General features: G+C 43.0%; 1 protein-coding gene across 3 annotated transcripts in view; it reads right to left on the reverse strand.

Moving 5' to 3' along the window:
* ZNF148 (zinc finger protein 148) overlaps positions 1-1080 on the reverse strand; it is a 129896-nt gene extending 128816 nt beyond the window's left edge. For 2 of the 3 annotated variants that reach the window (XM_022567795.2, XM_022567762.2), the window contains exon 1: positions 878-1080. The gene's annotated coding sequence lies outside the window, so the exon portion shown is untranslated. Of the gene's footprint in view, positions 1-8; positions 632-877 lie in introns of those variants that run through there. The other variant, XM_022567773.3, reaches the window with a different exon arrangement.
* Positions 1081-16132: the final 15052 nt, after the last annotated feature.

Consider the following 16132-nt stretch of genomic DNA (forward strand, 5'->3'; position numbering starts at 1 on the left):
GCACTTACCGAATGTCATCTACAGAAGAGCCCAAACAGGTTCGGAACTAGGCCATCCTGGCCCATCTGGAATAACTCTTTAGTCCTTGGGCCAACACTTATTAATTCTGCTACATCTGTCTATTCTATCATGCATTCTCTTCATATTCTCCAGTATTTAGCACTCCCTCTTGCTTCAAACCTACCCTTTCTATTCAGGGAAACTCCTTATATCCCTTCTTTTCTTTCCTTAGAAACGCTTCAGTTCTTTCCACAACGAAATACCTAATGTATCTGCACAATGAACACCCCCCCAGAATCCTCAAGACTCCTCCACAGCCACCCCCTGCATTCCTCCACCTACCCGGCATCTTTCCCTCCGGCCTCTCTCCTAGTGCACGCTCCCACTACGTTTCCTGCAAGGATTCTCTTTTCTCCAACCCCTGCCCTTCCCTTCTCCCAAAGAACACATTCAGGCAGCAACAGTGACTGAGGCCTGCGGTGCATAAAGCACTGCACCAGGCACGGTGATCAGAGACCTGGTGTCTTCCTAAGCTTTTCACACCCACACCCAGCACCCTCTGGCCACCCTGTGCAACCATCCCACCTCCTTCCCTACCTCTGACACCCGCCTCAGGCCTCGGAAGCCGCCTTCTCGCTTCAGCCACCCCCGTCATTATCCTTTCTCAACCCCCCAACCCACCATCCGCGCCCTGCTTCCTCCCGTCCCCCAGCCAGCTCCTGCGTTTCCCTCGGCCTCGCCCGGTCCCCTGGCCACCCTCGGCCTCGCCACGGCCCGCTCCCCCCGGGTCAGGCCGTTACCGCCGCGCGCTCCCCCCGCGCGCCGCCCCCTCCCCCTCCCTCCCCCGGGCCCGGGCCTGCCAGGCCGAGCGCTTTACCGCGGGCGGGTGCCGAGTCGCGCGGTCACCGACTGCAGGCGGCGGCAGCTTCAACCTTTCTAGGGGCCCTAAGAGGAGGGGAAGGGGGGAGGGGGGAGAACTTTTGCTGTGGCAGCTTCGGCAACAGCTCCCACCCCTGCGCCTTTCTCCTCTTCCTCCCCCTCCTCCTCCTCCTCTTCCTCCTTCTCTTCCTCCTCCCAGAGCAGTAGAGACGCAGACATGCCGCGGCTAGAGCGCCGCCGCGGTCGCCGCCACTGCCGGCGCGGTGCATTGTGGGAAGCCCCGCACAGGGGGAAGCGCTCGGCGGCGCCCGCTCTCCATGGGCCGGCGACCAGGCTGGGAAGACCCAGCGTGGCTTCGATTCCGGCGCCTGCGTGTCAACAGCCCAGTGTGGCCGGGGAAGCTGGCCCTGAGCCGTGGGGTCCCTTCGGGCTGGGCCTGGGAGGAAAGCAATTTGAAAAAGACCAGAACTGAGGAAATGTCTATGAGACGGGGGTCCGCCTTCAGCTTTAATCAGTGCTTATCGCTCTGAGAAGTGGAGGACTCGGTGGCCGGGTGCATTTCAGGCTCGGGGCAAAGGAAGGGGCGGGAACCTAAGTGAAAGGTTATCTTTCAGAATCTTTTGGCTTTTTCGTTTCTTCTCTCTTCCCCAGTCCTCTCCCCTGCGACCTCCAGTCGTTGACCACCAACCCCCAAATGCTACCTTTTCCGGAAGCGGCAACACAGCGCTCTTGAAACTAGCAAACCCGGTTAAGTGTCTGCAACCATATGCAGGGTGTGAGCATAGAGAAAGATCAAGAAATCCGGCCCTGGACCCTGTTGCGCAAGATCTTACATGGTATTTCCCCCTCACTTCACCAGGGGCCCAAACCTTCTCGGTCTGTATGGCAAAAGACATGGTTATGGTCTATGTGGAACTGGAATTGAACAATTAATGTCTCAACACTTGGAGGCCCTTTAAGTGACCTTAGCCAAACCGTGACCTCCTTAATGGTGCCTTCATTCAACTAACATTTCCTGGGCGCCCTGAGGTGCTTATGCATACTGCGATGGCTTACAATTTCTCATCTTTGTGTCCGCACCCTAGCACAAGGTCAGCCATGTAACATAGATGCTCAGTGAATGTTGAGTGATTATGAGCATCAGAAACGTACCATGGGATGAACACCTTCATTAAGATTTCTTCATAATAGTCTGAAGATTTATTTAGCATCTCTCTGCAATACTTAAACATAACCTCTGAGAGGCGAGGGAAAGGAAAGGCATTAAAATATCTATATAACCATTTCTGGAGTTCTTCCCTTATCCACACCCACCTTTCCACCCCTTGCCAACTGAATCTTCATTTGAATTGTGCTTTTTGGCAAAACTCCAAATTCCTGCATTATGCACTTGTGATGGCACTGAATTAGGTTAGTGTCTGCAAGGTTAATGTTCCCCCAGGCATTAACCTTAGTAAATTGTGATGCCTGTTTAGAAATAGAAGAAGCCCAGAGGTTCAGCTTAATTTAGCCACGGGTAACCAAGAAGAGCAACGGTAAACTACAGCTCCACAATCACCTCTCCATGTGCTTTCTCCATTAAAAAATATAAATTTTAATAAGATGACAGTGCAGGGGCTTCCCTGGTGGCGCAGTGGTTGAGAGTCCGCCTGCCGATGCAGGGGACACGGGTTCGTGCCCCGGTCCGGGAAGATCCCACATGCCGCGGAGCGGCTGGGCCCGTGAGCCATGGCCGCTGAGCCTGCGCGTCCGGAGCCTGTGCTCCACAACGGGAGAGGCCACAACAAGTGAGAGGCCCGTGTACCGCAAAAAAAAAAAAAAAAAAATGACAGTGCATATTCTGAATGCTAATTGCAACAAAACATTGATACAAGCTAGAGCAAGGGACAGTTATCTGGAGGACAGCCTTCTGGCAACTTCTAGCATCTGCAATGGCATCAAATTCAGATGTTAAAAAAAAAAAAAAAACACCTCTGACAGCAAAGAGGCAGACTCTGAGTATTAGGTAATAGGAAAACTAATAACTGAAAAGGTTTGAAGTCCTGGAGATTACACCCAGTGGGCTGAGGTTGATTGGTTTATCATCAGGAATAGATCTAGTTCTCTGCTCAGCACCATAACTAAGAAACAACAGAGGAACAACTGTCTTAACATGGTCAGAATAAAGAGCACTAAAGAGATAGTGACAGCAGAAGTGATGACTGGGAGCAAGTTTAAGCCTTTGGTAGGTTAAACTTCTGGAACTATTTCTCAGGCCCAGTTTGCCTCCTTCATGCTCCTCTTGCTCACCTCCCCAACACCAGTCCTAGGCATTCAGCCTACTTTCCTTTCCTTTATTTTTTTAAATTTTTATTTTGAAATAAAGATTCACAAGAAATTGCAAAAATAGTACAGAATCCCATTTACCCTTCATCCAGTTTCCCCCCATGGCAATATCTTATAAAGTTTTAATAAGATATCAAAACCAGGAAATTGACAATGATACATTATCGTTAACTAGACTACAGAACTTAGTTTTTACCATTTTTTAAAAAACACTTGTGTGTGTGCACGTGAAATTTTATTCCAGGTATCATTTGTGTAACCACTACAACCAGGATATGAAACTGTTCCATCATCACAAAAAAACTCCCTCATGCCACCTACCTTTTTGTATTCACAAATCTACCTCCGCTTCTAACCCCCCTACTCTATCCTTGCCCCATAGTAAGCATTAATCTGTTTTTCATTTCTGTAGTTTCGTCATTTCAAGAATGTTATATAAATGGAATCATAGAGCATGTAAACTTACGATGTTTTTATCTAAACATAATGCCCTTGAGTCCCATCCCTGTTGTGACAGGTATCAAACATTCATTCCTTTTGATTGCTGAGCAGTATTCCATTGTATGGATGTACCAAGATTTGTTCATCCATTCCCCAGGTGAGGTACATATGGGTTGTTTCCAATCTTTTTACTATTACAAATAAAACTGCTATGAAAATTTGTGTACAGGTTTTTGTGTGAACTTAAATTTTCATTTCTCTGGAATAGATACCTAAGATTATGATTGACAGGTCATATGGTAAGTGCATATTTAATTTCTGAAGAAACTGCCAAACTTTTCCAGAGTGGCTATATCACTTTACATTCCCACCAACAATGTATGAGAGGTCCAGTTTCTCCCCATCCTCACCAGCACTTGGTATTATCACTCTTTTTTATGTTAGCTATTTTAATAATGTAGTGGTATCTCATTGTGGTTCTCTCCCTTTTAAAAAGAGGTTCTCTCTCCCCATAGCTGGTTCCTGCATAGGATGCATGCTATCTCTCTAACTCCTACTTTCCATGTGTGTTTTTAAACAAGCTCACAGGCCCCCTTTGTTGAAGGATTTCATTACATATTACTGCAGAGAAACACAACTCTTGCTTTACAAGCTATAACTTTACAACTCAAGTTATAAAGTTTCTTGAAATATTAAGTACATATAGCTTATGTCTTTTTTTGACACCCTTTTTGAGGCGGCTCCAGGAAACATCTGTTAAGCAGGTGTAGAAATTTCTTTTGGGAAGTGGTACACATAAGCTGCTCAGGATGCAGTACACAGGTGGCAAACTTAAATGCCTAACAAGCCAAGCAGGTAACATAAATAGGTGAAGCAGGTCAGATATAAAGACAACTGACAGTGAAAGGGACAGTAAAGAGCCAGGCGGCTCAAGCCAGTCTAAAGGGCGTAGACATTACTCATTTCCCAGTGAGAATGTGAAGAACAGGAAATCAAGAGAAATCAGGAATCTGAACTTTGGGGTGAGCTCTCCCTAATATTAATGTTGACAAGTAACATTTAAATTTCTGTAAAACAGGAAAGCATGTTAGACAAAACATGTCTGTGGGTCAGATTCAGCCTACAGCCACCAGTCTATCTTATCTGATTAGGCCTAACCTGTGGAAGGCTGGCACCACTGCTCCAACTGGTGGGATTTCCAGGGCTTCTTTCCTCTCCTCTGGCTCTGGAATGAGTTCTCTTCAATCTTGGCCCTCTGGCTTCTTTAGAAGAGGAATGTACTTCCATCTCTCTTCCCCAAAGACTTCACCAGGTCTTCAGAACCTCCTGTATTAACCATCTTCCAAGCTTCCTGGACTTTTCAGGCTCAGGAGGATGGGGAAGTACTATATTCTCTTCCCATGTGGTTGCCTGCAGCATGAGCCATTTGTCAAGGCTGCCTCTACCTTAAGGAGAAACTTGGCTTTTTTGCAAAGCTCTAAATTCATAGACTTGTCAGAGATAGGTCCACAGGAGCCTGATCCACTATATCTTGTCATTCCCACTCCACCCAGAGAAACATGGCTTTTCCTGTTCCTGTGGGCCATCTTTTCGTAGGATACCTCTCCCTCAGTTTCTGCTTCAGATCTGAAGGGCACTTCCAGATCACTGATATATTCTAAAACTAATGACCAAAATGTGGACACAACTCAAGCATCCATCAACAGATGAACAGATAGAGAATATGTGGTATATACATACAATGGAATCTTTCTTTTTTTTCAGTCTTTATTGGATTATAATTGCTTTACAATGTTGTGTTAGTTTCTGCTGTACAACAAAGTGAATCAGCTATATGTATACATATATCCCCATATCTCCTCCCTCTGGAGACTCCCTCCCAACCTCCCTATCCCACCCCTCTAGGTCGTCTCAAAGCACCGAGCTGATCTCCCCGTGCTATGCAGCAGCTTCCCACTACCCATCCATTTTACATTTGATCGTGTATATATGTCCATGCTATTCTCTCACTTCATCCCAGCTTCCCCTTCCCCCCCACCCCCGTGTCCTCAAGTCCATTCTCTACATCTACATCTTTATTCCTGCCCTGCCACTAGGTTCACCAGTACCATTTTTTTAGTTTCCATATATGTGCATTAGCATATGGTATTTACTTTTCTCTTTTGACTTACTTCACTCTGTATGACAGACTCTAGGTCCATTCACCTCATTACAAATAACTCAATTTTGTTCCTTTTTATGGCTGAGTAATATTCCATTGTATATATGTGCCACATCTTCTTTACCATACAATGGAATCTTATTGAGCCTTTATTTTTTTTTATAAATTTATTTTATTATTATTACTATTATTTTTGGCTGCATTGGGTCTTCGTTGCTGCACGTGGTCTTTTCTCTAGTTGCAGAGAGCAGGGCTACTATTTGTTGCGGTGCGCAGGCTTCTCGTTGCAGTGACCTCTCTTGTTGTGGAACACAGGCTCTAGGCACATGGGCTTCAGTAGTTGTGGCACATGGGCTCAGTAGTTGTGGCTCGCAGGCTCTAGAGCGCAGGCTCAGTAGTTGTGGTGCACAGGCTTAGTTGCTCCACGGCATGCGGGATCTTCCCAGACCAGGGCTCGACCCGTGTCCCCTGCATTGGCAGGCAGATTCTTAACCACTGTGCCACCAGAGAAGTCCTTATTCAGCCTTTAAAAGGAAGGAAATCTTGCCATTTGTAACAACATGGATGAACCTGGAGGACATCGTGCTAAGTGAAGTAAGCCCAAGAGAGAAAGACAAACACTGCATGATTCTACTTGTATGAGGTATCCAATATAGTCAAACCCATAGAAGCAGAGAATACAATAGCGGTTACTAGAGGCTAGAGGGGTGGGGGGCAGGGGAAATGGGGTATTGCTATTTAATGGGTATAAGGTTTCAGTTATGCAAGACAGATAAGTTCTAGATATCTGCTGTACAACACAGTGCCTGTAGTTGACAATATGGTATTGTGCACTTCAAAATTTGTTTTCCTGACAAATCTCATGTTAAATGTTCTTACCAGAGAGAGAGAGAGAGAGAGAAACGTACACAAAAGGAAAGTCTGGATGTCTCTTGCCTTAACAGTGGTGATAGTATCACTGGGGTTTGCATATGTCCAAACTCATCAAATTGTACACAAGATATGTGCAGTTCTTGGTATTAATTATACTTAAATTAAGCTATGTAATAAAACTAAAGCTAATGAATGACCTATTCACTCCTACTTTGGATATTAAGTTTACACAATAATTCTTGAGTTTAGGGAGACAAGCAGCCCTCCACCTCTCAGGAGCCTGAGGAAGGTACTGGGTTGCACTAAAGTTCATTAGCTGTGAGATAACTATTGTTTGGAGGGATCCCAGGGAAATCATGAGTGAAAGTCAAGAGGTGCAAGAACATGGTGATGGATGAAAATAACGTCTTGGGCCAGAATGATATCAGTGGGAAAGGAAAAAATAAAATGAAGCAACATTATGAGGATAAAAACTTATCAGGACCTAAAGGTTAGCCTTGTGGTTAAACTAAATTCTCCTGGGTTTGAATCCTATCTCTACCACTTACTAGCTTTGCAACCTTAGTTACTTAACTTCTCTGTGCTGTCAAGTACCCCATCTAGGGAATGAAACTAATAATAGTAACTTCCTCTTAGAGTTGTTAAGAATATTGAATGTTAATACATGTAAATTATTTAGAATAATATCTGGCACATAGTTGAATGTTCTATGTGTTATAGATATTATTGTTGTTGTTATTATTACTATTAAAAAGCATTTAAAGATGGTGCTGAACCAAATTTCCTAAAAATAAAATTCAATAGGGGCAAAAAATCAGTTCCTACAAGTAGATTGAGGGGAGGGACAAGAGAGAAATTATTCAAGTACAGAAAAATGATTTAAGTGTAAAAATATCTTGGAGAATGTTTAGCGTGGGGAACAAAGAGGGTATATGATAGAGCCAGAAAAAAAAAAAGCAACTAAGCTGCAGAAAAAGATATGTAACATTATTCAGAGAATTTATTTCTAAGAATAATCTTTACCTGAATAATTTTATTTATAAGGCTGATAAAACTGATCTATTGTAAAGACGCTTGCTATTTTCTACTCAGCAAATACCAGCAAATCAAGTTTCTACCTCTTCTTTCCCAAAGTTTAAGCAGAATGAAGACAAGTTAACTACTGTTATATGTATTAAAACTGTGAGTTTCCTTAAAATAGAAAGAATGGCAAATGGAAATTTTTATCATTCTCCACCTTTCAAAGATTTCATACATTAGCTTATTGCCAGATAGTGCGATATAATGTGGAGATGATTTTTTTCTCGTTTTTACTATTTTTTATAATTTAAATTTTAAAAGCATGTCAGAATTCCAGCCTTACCGGAGAATCTTAAAACTACCCTGTTGCTAAACAGTTGTGGAGATCAACACAATGAAGGAGTTTCCCCCAAAATGACCGTCTTCCTACATGTCAATGTGCAGGGTAAACATTTATTAAAAGCCCACTTGCAAGGCTCAGCAAAAGAGATAAAAGAGATCCTGGGTTGCACTAAAGTTCATCAGCTGTGAGATAACTATGGTTTGGAGGGATTCAGGGGAAGACACGGGTGAAAGGTCAAGATGCACAAGAACACGAGAATGGAGCGCTGGGGTTGAGGCTGTGTTCCCTTTTCATTCTCAAAGTGATTTTTCATAAAGGCAATTTTACATTTTCCTGAAGATTACGCAGCTACATAAGAACACAACTGCTGGGATTCAAAGAAGGCTAGGATGTGGTCTAAGCTCACGTGAAGCTCTTAGACTAATAGAGGAGAGCGATAAAAAGTGAGATAATTTCAGCATAATATGCTGTGATAACATAGAGGTAGCCAGAAAGTGCTTTGGGTTCCCTCACTGATGGAACACACATATCATTCCGATACCGAAACCATACTTTCCACCTTGTTAGTACATCTAAAAACTTACATGGGAAATTCTATACAAATGTCAAACATGATGCAGGTCTTTCACATTTAGAGAGGCATTTATCTCCTGGTAATTAAGAAATGTGTAAGCTTTGAAGCAAATTCTTTCCAACACACACACACGCACACACACACACACACACACACACACATCTTGAAATGATGGCAGAATAATCCTCCGTACTCCATGAACAAAATGTGAACAAGTAAGGCTGCACAGAAAAATACAAGTTGAAAATTAGGTGAAAGTGATCTATGGCAGGGGTAGCAGACAGAAATGATAGCATCAGTGATAAAGTGGATAATTTTCTTGTGGGAACAGGCTGTTTTACCTTTTCATTTGCTAATTGATATTTCATAAAGACAACCATTTTATGCTTTCCCAAAGAAGATTATATAGCTACATAAGCTATCTTCTTCCCTTATGAAAAAAGGGGGAAGGGGACAGCTCAGAAATCAGCTGACTGGGGGTATAGTTTTGTTTGTAAGAAAAGAAGTTTCAAGGTCACCATTAAAGTGATAGCCCAATTAGCCTCAGGGCCCATATCATCTGAGTCTGCATATGTGCTCCCCTGACCTCTAGCACAGACTGATATGACATTCAAATAACTGGTGTCCATGGGAAGAGCCTCAAGTCAACACAGAACCATTAATATCAGGGGCATTTTTTTTTTTTTTTTTTTTTGCGGTACGCGGGCCTCTCACTGCTGTGGCCTCTCCCGTTGCGGAGCACAGGCTCCGGACACGCAGGCTCAGAGGCCATGGCTCACGGGCCCAGCCGCTCCGCGGCATGTGGGATCTTCCCGGACCGGGGCACGAACCCGTGTCCTCTGCATCGGCAGGCGGACTCTCAACCACTGCGCCACCAGGGAAGCCCAACAATATTTTTTGAATGCCTAGCATGTATCGGGCAATGTGCTGAGTGTTAGTGATATTCATTTCCTTGAGAAATCCATATATTTGTTTTTCTATTCATCGACCAAATCACTCTTGAATATTTGGTATTATAGTAAATACTAAAAATACTATGGTAAATAAAATACTCTTCCCCCAGCCCTCGAAAAGGAGCTCACCGCCTTCAGTTGGAGTAAAACACATGAAGAAGCCGCTTCACTTGAGAATGATACAGTCTAGACAGGATAAGCACAGCCTCCTGGGAGGACATAGCTCAGCCCCACCGCCAGGGAAGCTTTCTCTTCCCAACATGAGACTGAAGCCAAGACCTGAAAGGAGGTAGGCTGGGGTTCTGGTGGAGTCCTGGGCAGAGGAAGGAGATGGCGGGTAAAGAGTCCGAGAGCCAGAGAGAGCTTGGTGCGTTCTGGGGACCAGCCAGTCATTCAGAATGAATGAGTGCAGGAAGCGGTTAAAAAAAAAAAAAACGAGACTGCAGCAGAAAGCACCAGCCAGCTCCAGAGTGCCTCGTGGGCTAAGCTGAGGCATCTGACCTTTATCCCGAGAGCAGGATTCCCCAGTGTGGCTGGGTGGTGAGCAAGAAGATTTTAGATGGTGTGCTATCCAATGTTTCTTCTTTTGGTAGCTAATGAATTTTATATGCATTAGAAAATATATAATGCATGTATCCAACATATTCTATTACATTATTGCTCAAGGTAAGGCTGAGGGACAAAAGTGATTCAATTCACACAAATTTTTATATATATCATATTATCACTGGTACATGAACAACCATAAAAGACTGACATTTGGGAGAAATGCCTGAGACCAACAGATTGCCTTTGAATGATTTTATGCAGGGAAGTAACAGGACATGACTTCTGAGTTAGACACAACACTCTGGTTGTGGAGAATGCATCAGGGCAGTGTTTGTCAAACTTCTGATTAAATTCCATTAGAGGATTATGAAATCAAATTTAAAGTTGTAACTGGCAGGGTTATTTTAATGAAACGTAATAGGATAGAATGAATAATATCAGACAGCTTCACACTATCAATACTTTTAAATATATTATGTTCATGTATACATGTGTGTGTCTTCACTGAATTACAGTGTAAAATGGTTTTCTTCCTGTGAGTCGAGTTCAAAGAAAGTTTAAAAGCCACTGGAAACAGACCAGTTAAGAGGCTGTTGAAGTAGTTTGTTCATTCGTTCAACTGGTATTTATTGAGCACATCTTATTTGAAAAGTGCTGTTCTAGGCACTGAAAATATAGTTGGTGAACAAAACAGAAAATGTCCCTGATCTCACAAGATTTACCCATTGGTGAGGAGAGGATACAATGAACACGTAACCAAATATATACATAAGACAATTTGAGGGATGGCTAGTTTTTAAAAGCTATAAATCCAAGGGAGAAATGTAAGCTCCACACAGGCTGTTTTTTCACTGCTCTGTCCCGAGCACCGAGAATAGGAATGGTGCCTGGAACATAGTAGCTTCTCAACAAGTATTAGTTGATTGAGTGAATAAGGGAAGTTGTTGGTTTGACTCAGGTAGTGACAACAGAAATTAAGAGAGGTTGGATGGATTCAAGATATATTTAAGAGATAAAATAAAAGGGGCTTAGTGAGAAAAATAAAAAGATTTGGGGGCCAAGAGATAAAAAGAAGAAGAACGATTTCCCTACAGCCTATTCTAAATATACTAATCAGAGTGATTGTATGATTTCTCCACTCCAAACCCTCCCGTTGTTCCCTGTTATACTCAGAGTAAAACTCAAAATCCTTACAATGGCCGGTAAGGCTGCACATGATCTAGGCCTGGGTACCTCTCTGACCTCATCTCTAATAATCTTCCCCTGGTTCTCCCTGTTCAAGCCACACTGACCACCTTGCTGTTCCTCAAACCGTCCAATTAAGTTCCTGGTCAAGCAAGGCCTTTGAACTAGCAGTCCCTCTTCCTGAAATGTTCTTCCCCCAAATATTTATTCATATAGCACAGTCCTCGCTTCCTTCATGAGGTCTATTCTGACCATCCCATCTGATACTACAATTCACCCTCCATGACATTCAGTGCTCTGCCTGCTCAGTTCTTCCTTGATAGCATTTATTGTTGTGTATATAATATATAAAAATATATATAACATACGTAAAATTTATTATTCTCATTGTCCCTCTCCTCACAAGATTGTAAACTCTCCTTGAGCCTAGAGCGTTGCTTAGCACATTGTAGGGGCTCCAAAAAATATCTGACTAAAGAAAAGGAAAGGTGACTCTCAGGTTTCTGGTTTGAGCAACTGGGTGGATGCTCACTGAGGCTTAAATCTTAGGAGGATGAGAGATTTGGTGAGAAATAACAAGTTCCGTTTCAGACATACTAAGTCTGTGAGACCAACATCCAGGTGGGAATGACCTTTAAGCAGTTGCACACATGGGCCTGGCACTCAAAAGAGCCAGAGGTATAAATTTGAGAGTCCCTGGATTATAGACAGCATTTGAATGGGTGACACTGGAGAGAAAAATGTAGAGAAGGAAGAACCTTGAGAAACAGCAGGAGGTAAGCGCTGAAAAGTCAGAAGAGCCAATGAAGGAGAGAGAGGATGAGGAGATAGGGAGTTAGGAGGAAAACTGGGGGTTGTGGAAGTCCATGGAAAAAAAAATTTTTTTTTTAATATTTATTTATTTGTTTGGTTGGTTGCACTGGGTCTTAGTTGTGGCATACAGGCTCTTAGTTGCGGCATGCATGTGAGATCTAGCTCCCTGACCAGGGATCAAATCCAGGCCCCCTGCACTGGGAGCGCAGAGTCCTAACCACTGCACCACCAGGGAAGTCCCAACCCAGGAAACTGGTTTTAAGAAGGAAGATATACTAGTTATCTATTGCTGTGTAACACTTACCCCAAAACATAGTGGCTTAAAACAAAGCACATTTATTATCTCACTCTTCCTGGGGGTCAGCTGTACGCTGCTTAGCTAGGGCCTCTGTTTCAGGGTATCTTACAAGGCTGTAATCAAGCTGTTAGCTAAGGCTGTGGTCTCATCTGTAGGGTTGACTGGGAAGTAATCCTCTTCCAAACTGTTAGAAAACTGTCCAGTTGTTAGCAGGATTCAGTTTTCCAAGAGCTGTTAGGATGAGGGCCTTGGATCCTTCTCATGGGGGTCTCTCCCTAGGGCACCTCGCAACTTGGGAGCTTGCGTCAACAGAACAAACATGCAAGAAGGCTCCGAGGAAAAGTGCAAGCAAGTCTCTTATAACTTAATCTCAGAAGTGCCATGTCATCCCATCTCACTTGTGTCTTATTCTGTTCTTTAGAAGAAAGGTACTAGGCTCAGCCCACACACAAGGGGAGAGGATCGCAAAAGGGAGTGAAACCAGGAGGTGGAGATCCCTGGGATCCATTTTCGAAACTGCTTCCTACAGAAGATGTGTCAGCAGTACTAAATGTTGTAGCGTGATCAAGTGTCCAGGAGAGTTGGCAATCTCCTGGGAAGCCATTTGTTATTTTAGAGAGAGCTGGCTTAGGAGTCTGTAGACTCTGATGGACTGGAAGAAGTTGAGACAGCTATCCTAGACAATTCTTTCAAATGCTTAGATACGAAGGAAAGGATAGAGATAGGATGGCAGGAGGAAAGAATGGCGTCAAAGCCAGATTGTGGGTTTTTTAAAAATTGGAAGAGATTTGAATGTGTTGAAATGTTATTGGGTAGGCATCGATAGAAAGGAAGAGACTGTGGGCCGAGAGAGAGAGAGAGACGAGTCACTCAGATGGTTTTATGAGGGATGGAGAAGACCGGCCGTGATTCCAGGAGAAACATGATGAGGGCCTCAACAGTAACTCTCATTCATAAGGTCTTACTTGTCCAGGATTATTGTAAGTGTTTATTAGTACTGTAAGACTTTTATACCATGCTCTACACCAGGAAACAGGCCTAGAAAAACTAAGTAACTTGCCCAAGTTCACATAGTAAATAAGAGGAGCGAAATTTAAAATCAACCCCTAGGCCCGTGGGTCTCAAAGTGTAGCCCAGCAGCATCAGCGTCACCGAGGAACTCGTTAGAAACTCAAATTATCATGTCCCACCCCAGACCAAGTGAATCAGAAATTCTGGGGGTGGGGTCCAGTGATCTGTGTTTTAACATGCCATGCCCTCCAGATAACTCTGAAGCTTGAGAAGCACTGCTCCAGATGATACCGCCCCTCAGGGCCCAAAGTGGGGTAGGTGTGATAAAGATGAGAGAAGAGGACAGATTAGAGAATTATTTAGAAAGTTAAGGGAGAGTAACTGGGTGAAGAAATCCAGGATGACTTTCTAGCTTGAGTGACAGAGAAATCACCAAAAGAGGGAGGAAGTTTTGTAGAGAAAGGTGACAGTTTTGGACAAGCTGATTCTGAAGTTCTAGTAGGCAAACAGGTGGAGCTATCTAGTAGGCAAATGAATATATACCTCAGATGGTGGAAGGGAAGGTCATGGCAGAGAAGCCTGCCCCTAACATTTGCAGGGCCTGGGGCAAGAGTGCACATACCTGGACCTAAATATTTAAAAGTTATAAATCAAACTGACTTATTTTTAAATAAAATACACCGTCTCCCTTTACCATGACAAATATATCTTCATAATGACAAAATTTTAAAAAATGTTTATAAAGAGATGGTTTTTATATGCCTGAAGGTTAGCAAAATGGCTGATGATTTGGGAGGTCTGTTGATGGGTCAGCAGTTGGGATGAGTCATAAAATATATACGTAATTCATAAATTATTGTTCCTTTCCTTTATGAAATTTATTTTTCATGCCTTCATTTTAGCAAAATTTTCAATAATGTTGTTATAATGAAGATTTTCACATAACTTGTATGCAATTGACAGTAGTGATTCAAAGGGTTAAACAGTAAATGTAACTGTATTCAAAGTACCCAAAATTTTTAATAAATTTTCATTAAAATGTAAATCAAATGTAAAAAATTTTTAATTGCTTTTCATGTATATTTCTAAAAATTCTTTTTCTTCTATTCAAAACTATTAAAATTGAAAAGCAAAATACAAATTACTATGAATGAATATCAACAATTTAAATCAAAACTACTTAAAGTTGAAAGTTTTAATTTTTTGACAATTTAAATCTTATTAAATATTTTTATAAGGATGAAACTATTAGCAACTCTAGCAATATTTATGTTTTCATTATCTCTTGCTACATAACCAATCATCTCAAAACTTAGCAGCTTAAAGTAACGAGCTCTTATCTCTCACCATTCTGTGGGCTGGCTGGCTGGTTCTTCTCCTAGTCTCTCCTGAGCTCTTCATGGGACTGCAGTCATGTGGAGGTTCAGCTGGAACTGGAGGGGGACCTCATGCACATGCCTGGGGCTGTGAGGGGGTGGCTTGGAGACTGGGACTTCTCTCTCCACATGGTTTCTCATCATTCAGTGGTCTGAAGGAAGGTGGCTTCCTTACATGGTGGCTGGATCCCAATAGGAAAGCAGAAGCTGCTAGGCCTAAGGCCTAAGCCCTGAACGGACATAGTCACTTCTGCCACTTTCTATTGGTTAAAGCAAGCCATAAGGTCATTCAAGATTCAGGTGGAGAGAAATGGACTCCACTTCTTGATGGGAGAAATGCCATGAGTGGACAGGGATGGGAAGCATTACTGGCAGCTTATCTTTGCAAACAATTTACCACAGTCCATCTGGTTGCCAATGTAAAGAGTTGGTTATTGGGCTTCCCTGGTGGCGCAGTGGTTGAGAGTCCGCCTGCCGATGCAGGGGACACGGGTTCGTGCCCCGGTCTGGGAAGATCCCACATGCCGCGGAGCGGCTGGGCCCGTGAGCCACGGCCACTGAGCCTGCGCGTCCGGAGCCTGTGCTCCACAACGGGAGAGGCCACAGCAGTGAGAGGCCCGCGTACCACAAAAAAAAAAAAAGAAAAAAAAGAATTGCTTATCTTCATAGCTTCACAGATGTTATGCCTAGACCTACATACATACAAATTTAAAATAATAGGCTATATTAAATAATAGGATATATAATTTTAAATAATATTATTGTTTAATATTATAAAATGCTGCTCTGCCATTCTGTGCAACAAGTGTGAGTAATAGGAGAATCAGGATTTAGAACATGAAGAGAAGCAAGAAAATGGAGGCTCAGCATCCATTTTCTACTCCTACTGGGAGACACTTTGTCATGCAATAATCTTTTATACTTCACGCAGTCTGAGAGGAAGGATTTGACCAGTTAGTTGTCTAAATACTTACCCTGCTCAAATCCTCTTCAAACTCAGAAGCAGCACCCATCTCTATGTCAGCAGCACTTATTTAGAGGTAGCTGCCTTTTGTTTTAGGGACATAGGGCAAGAGATGTGGAGAAGTATTTCCTTGAGACCTGAACACTATTAGTAGAGTAGATGTTTAAAGATATGGGTCACACTGTACCTGTGCTGACTGCTGGATTCTGGATGACAAAGGTGCTCAGGTAGTCCTCAATTAATTTACATTGTATGTATTTGCATATGTAAGGACCTCCAAAGTACACAGTCCAGGGCAGGACCCTCTTGTCTAATGAAAGTACTGAGTAGGTACCACTGGATAGCAGGTAACATGACAGAAGAGGAG

This window comes from Delphinapterus leucas, chromosome 4 (assembly GCF_059928025.1).
Source record: "Delphinapterus leucas isolate spDelLeu-1000000601 "Yukka" chromosome 4, BTC_Dleu_Yukka2, whole genome shotgun sequence".
Lineage (NCBI taxonomy): Eukaryota > Metazoa > Chordata > Mammalia > Artiodactyla > Monodontidae > Delphinapterus > Delphinapterus leucas.